The sequence below is a fragment of the Scardinius erythrophthalmus genome (genome assembly GCF_964197995.2).
Source record: "Scardinius erythrophthalmus genome assembly, chromosome: 18".
NCBI classification, from domain to species: Eukaryota; Metazoa; Chordata; class Actinopteri; order Cypriniformes; family Leuciscidae; genus Scardinius; species Scardinius erythrophthalmus.
This window is the reverse complement of record NC_138238.1, coordinates 26,188,132-26,194,131: the sequence shown is the minus strand read 5'-3', so window position 1 is coordinate 26,194,131 and position 6,000 is coordinate 26,188,132.

Genomic DNA, 6,000 nt, shown 5'->3' with positions numbered 1-6,000 from the left:
CACCATCTACAGGCCGATGAGTGTACAGTCACTAAATGTGCACATAAATGAATTTATTTTATACCCCCCCATGGATGAAATTCTACAAAACTTAGCAGAGGATACCCCCAGAGGATGTCAAGTTAATCATACACATGAAATATGGTGCAGTTCTGAACATCTCCACTGAAGATAGGGGCGATTGAAGCAGAATAATATTGCATTTTCATTTTTTATGGGAGGGGCGCAAATCACAAATGAGTGATTATGGGCTAGGTTGATGTGGGCCCTTAAGAGCAACATACCATAACAATTACAAATGTTTACAATTACAAATTACAAAGCAATAACAAATGCATTTTTTTGGGTTTGGGGGGGCCCAGCGCGGGGGGGGGGGTGTGGGGGGGTGAGTGGCCCCCGGGGACCAAACGAAATTTTTCCGTAGAAGTCTAGTGGGGCTACATGCTCACCAAATTTCATGTTCCCCGGTGTTTCGGTGTCCCTGGTATCGTTGACGAAAAATTTACGGGGGCCCCAGCGCGGGGGGGGGGAGTGGCCCCCGGGGACCAAACGAAATTTTTCCATAAAAGTCTAGTAGACCAACATACCATAAAAATTTCTTCATCCTCGGTGCCACGGTTCAGGTAGTTATTTAGGAAAAACTGCATTTTTTGGGGTTTGGGGGGGCACGGGGGGGGAGTGGCCCCCGGGAACCAAACGAAATTTTTCCGTAGAAGTGTAGTGGGGCTACATGCCCACCAAATTTCATATTCCCCGGTGCTTCGGTGTCCCTGGTATCGTTGACGAAAAATTTACGGGGGCCCCAGCGCGGGGGGGAAGTGGCCCCCGGGGACCAAACAAAAATTTTCCGTAAAAGTCTAGTAGACCAACATACCATAAAAATTTCTTCATCCTCGGTGCCACGGTTCAGGTAGTTATTTAGGAAAAACTGCATTTTTTTGGTTTTGGGGGGGCCCAGCGCGGGGGGGGGAGTGGCCCCCGGGACCAAACGAAATTTTTCCGTAGAAGTCTAGTGGGGCTACATGCCCACCAAATTTCATGTTCCCCGGTGTTTCGGTGTCCCTGGTATCGTTGACGAAAAATTTACGGGGGCCCCAGCGCGGGGGGGGGAAGTGGCCTCCGGGGACCAAACGAAATTTTTCCGTAAAAGTCTTGTAGACCAACATACCATAAAAATTTCTTCATCCTCGGTGCCACGGTTCAGGTAGTTATTTAGGAAAAACTGCATTTTTTTGGTTTTGGGGGGGGCCAGCGCGGGGGGGGAGTGGCCCCCGGGGACCAAACGAAATTTTTCCGTAGAAGTATAGTGGGGCTACATGCCCACCAAATTTCATGTTCCCCGGTGCTTCGGTGTCCCTGGTATCGTTGACGAAAAATTTACGGGGGCCCCAGCGCGGGGGGGGGGGGGAGTGGCCCCCGGGGACCAAACGAAATTTTCCGTAAAAGTCTAGTAGACCAACATACCATAAAAATTTCTTCATCCTCTGTGCCACGGTTCAGGTAGTTATTTAGGAAAAACTGCATTTTTTTGGGTTTGGGGGGGCCCAGCGCGGGGGGGGAGTGGCCCCCGGGGACCAAACGAAATTTTTCCTTAGAAGTCTAGTGGGGCTACATGCCCACCAAATTTCATGTTCCCCGGTGCTTCGGTGTCCCTGGTATCGTTGACGAAAAATTTACGGGGGCCCCAGCGCGGGGGGGGAAGTGGCCCCCGGGGACCAAACAAAATTTTTCCGTAAAAGTCTAGTAGACCAACATACCATAAAAATTTCTTCATCCTCGGTGCCACGGTTCAGGTAGTTATTTAGGAAAAACTGCATTTTTTGGGGTTTGGGGGGGCCCAGCGCGGGGGGGGAGTGGCCCCCGGGGACCAAACGAAATTTTTCCTTAGAAGTCTAGTGGGGCTACATGCCCACCAAATTTCATGTTCCCCGGTGCTTCGGTGTCCCTGGTATCGTTGACGAAAAATTCAGTAAGGTGACGAAAAAAAAAAAAAAAAAAAACTTTGACAATCCCTATATGACCGCTTTCGCTAGCTACGCTAGCGGCGGTCATAATTATTAGTCTGCCACCAGCCTGTTTTATTTAGCTGTGCGGAGTTAAATCTGTGTGGTGAAGCTGCGCTTGACAGCGCCGAGCGGGAGAGGCTCACTGACCAATGTTCAGGCAGCAGTCAGAACTTTTCTTTTAGACGCTCCGTTTTGACACGGAATGGTGATTGCAAATACTGTAATGCCAATCGGCTGAGGGTGGGTACCGATGATGGTGAAATACATTTTTATACATTGAAACTGTAATCATATCCGCGACCTGTGAGAATGAGACAGATGATTGACAGGACGATATAGCGCAGGCAAATAAAGGCGCAAGATAACTTCTGTTAACAAAAAAAAAAAACATAAATAAAAAAAGTGTTTAATATAAGTGACTGTCTTTGTTTTATTGTTTTTGTTGTTTTTAATCAAATAAGTGTGAACCACAAACTGAGCCTTCGTTTTTTAAAGGGAAATTCCAAATATATATATATATTTTTTTTTTATATATATATATATATATATATATATATATATATATATATATAATATGGGCATTTTATAATACAGCATAAATAAAAACAAACACACGTAATATGTGCAAAACACCACAGTTTTTTGGTTTTGTTTGTGTGAACTTTTATCCCCAACCATATTTCTTCATGGGCTCCACGCCAGGGGTCATGCTCAGCACCCCTATTTCACATGGTACTAACTGTAATTAACAGTATGCTGACCCAGTTTATATGTAAAATCTTTGGTATATGTAATCTGTATGTAATATCTTAAAACACTTTACAGTGTGATGAAAATAAACTTTATTTATTAAAATAAAATGCTTCACCAAACTCAGCTCAGACCTTCAGACTGGTCTGACTCGCTTATATCTTTTCTAACTGGTCAGACTTACTTTCCCAAAAAAGCCATTGATTTGCGTTCTCTGAGCAATGAAGGCCGTAATACTTAATGCTGTCCACTAGAGGGGGCGACAGGATAATTAGTGTTTTCTACTCTCTTTCCCTGTTTGCATCAGTTTAAATGCATGAATGAATAAATGCATGAATTTCATTCATAAATAGGCCATATCTGTGTATGAGAACAAGATTTACACTTCAAGCTTTACAACTAATGACTTTAACCCTACTTCAAAGTTTGCCACTCTGTCGTTTCTTTTAAGACATTGTTATTCCACTGGTTTTTGCATTTAATATTTGTCCATCTGGAACTTTTATTTGGCATGAGCTCTATATTTAAGATGTACAAGAAAAAAATATGATTCAACAACACAAACTCCGTTTTTACTCGGCAAATTTGTTTTCCTTTCAAGTAGGCTATAGACTACAAGTTATCTTGCTTTCTGCAGGCTTGCCACACTGCCCAGAATAAATTTTCTCGACACGAGATGTTTAAAAACCCTGCATGTAGTTTTTGTGAAGACGAGTCGAATCTTACAAAGCTTCCAGTTTTGTTTAGGCTATTGTAGTTTGTAATGCTTGTTATGTTCCTTAATTTAGATCTATCTGTCTGTCTGCCTGTCTGTCTGTCTGTCTGTCGTCTGTCTGTCTGTCTGACTATAACACACCACCTTTTTTAAACTTGTTATTTAAAAATCTGCTATATTTCACAAAGGAAGCCCATTTGTGAGGTCGTGACGTTGGCGTTATACGAGAATGACATTCTGAATATGAGCCTACCTGTTAGCTGGCTTAAAAATGCGGATTGATAATTGCAGAGTTATTCCTTATTGCAGTGCAATACAAGAAGTGCTTAGCCTATGTTATTCTTCAGTGCACAACGTTAGATCGTTTGTGCAATGCAATGCAATGCAACAACTCATATGTCATCTCTTTAATGAACTTTGGATTTAGTTAGTTTTGGTGTGCAATGCAATGCAATGCAAGAAGTGCATACCCTTTGTTATTCTTCAATGATGCACAACGTTAGATTGTTTGTGCACTGCAATGCAACAACACATATGTTATCTCTTTATTGAACATAGGAATGAGTTAGTTCTGGTGTGCAATGCAATGCAATGCGTGCATAGCCTATATGTTATTCTTCAATGCACAATGTTAGATTGTTTGTGCAATGCAATGCAACAACACACATTATCTTTTTAATGAACATGGGAATGAGTTAGTTTGGGTGTGCAATGCAATGCAATGCAAGTGCATAGCCTATATGTTATTCTCCACTGCACAACGTTAGATCGTTTGTGCAATGCAATGCTTTGTGCAGAATTAGTTCTGGTGTGATAGCATTTTGCATTGCATTGCACAAACGATCTAACGTTGTGCATTGAAGAGTAACATAGGCAATGCCATTTTTGCATTGCATTGCATTGCACACCAGATCTAACTACTTCCAATGTTCATTAAAGAGATAACATATGTTATGCAACATTGCATTGCTTTGCAGAAACGATCTAACGCTGTGCATTGAAGAATAATATAGGCTATGCAATTGCAACACCAGAACTAACTCCTTCCCATGTTCATTAAAGGGATAAGAAGTTGCATTGCATTGCACAAACGATCTAACGTTGTGCACTGAAGAATAATATTTATGCACTTTTTGCCATTTTTGCATCGCATTGCATTGCACACCAGATCTAGCTCCTTCAAATGTTTATTAAAGAGAGAACATTTTGCATTGCATTGCACAAACGATCTAACGTTGTGCATTGAAGAGTAACATAGGCTATGCACCTTTTTCATTGCATTGCATTGCACACTAGATCTAACTCCTTCCCATGTTCATTAAAGAGATAACATGTTGCATTGCATTGCATTGCAGAAACGATCTAACGTTGTGCATTTATAACACATCGTGCAAGAATAACAGTTAGGGTATGCACTTTTTGCATTGCATTGCACACCAGATCTAACTCCTTCCCATGTTCAGTAAAGAGGTAACATGTTGCATTGCATTGCACCAACGATCTAACGTTGTGCATTGAAGAGTAACATAGGCAATGCACATTTTGCATTGCATTGCACACCCGAACTAACTCCTTCCCATGTTCATTAAAGGGATAAGAAGTTGCATTGCATTGCATTGCACAAACGATCTAACGTTGTGCACTGAAGAATAACATTTATGCACTTTATGCATTGCATTGCACACCAGATCTAGCTCCTTCAAATGTTTATAAAGAGAGAACATTTTGCATTGCATTGCACAAACGATCTAACGTTGTGCATTGAAGAAAAACATATAGGCTATGACCTTTTTGCATTGCCTTGCAGAAACGATCTAACGTTGTGCATTGAAGAAAAACATATAGGCTATGACCTTTTTGCATTGCCTTGCAGAAACGATCTAACGTTGTGCATTGAAGAGTAACATAGGCCATGCACTTTCTGCATTGCATTGCATACCAGAACTAACTCCTTCAAATGTTTATTAAAGAGATAACATTTTGCAATGCATTGCACAAACAATTCTAACGTTGTGCATTGTAGAGAAACATAGGCTTTGCACGTTTGCATTGAATTGCATTGCACACTGAAACTAACTCCTTCCAATGTTCAGTAAAGAGATTAACATGTTGCAGAAACTATCTAACGTTGTGCACTGAAGAATAACACTTAGGCTATGCACTTTTTGCATTGCATTGCACACCAGAACTAACTCCTTCAAATGTTCATTAAAGAGATAACCTTTTGCATTGCATTGCACAAACGATCTAACGTTGTGCATTGAAGAGTAACATAGGCTATGCACGTTTTGCATTGCATTGCACACCAGATCTAACTCCTTCAAATGTTCATTAAAGAGATAACATTTTGCATTGCATTGCACAAACGATCTAACGTTGTGCATTGAAGAGTAACATAGGCTATGCACGTTTTGCATTGCATTGCACACCAGAACTAACTCCTTCAAATGTTCATTAAAGAGATAACATTTTGCATTGCATTGCACAAACGATCTAACGTTGTGCATTGAAGAGTAACATAGGCTATGC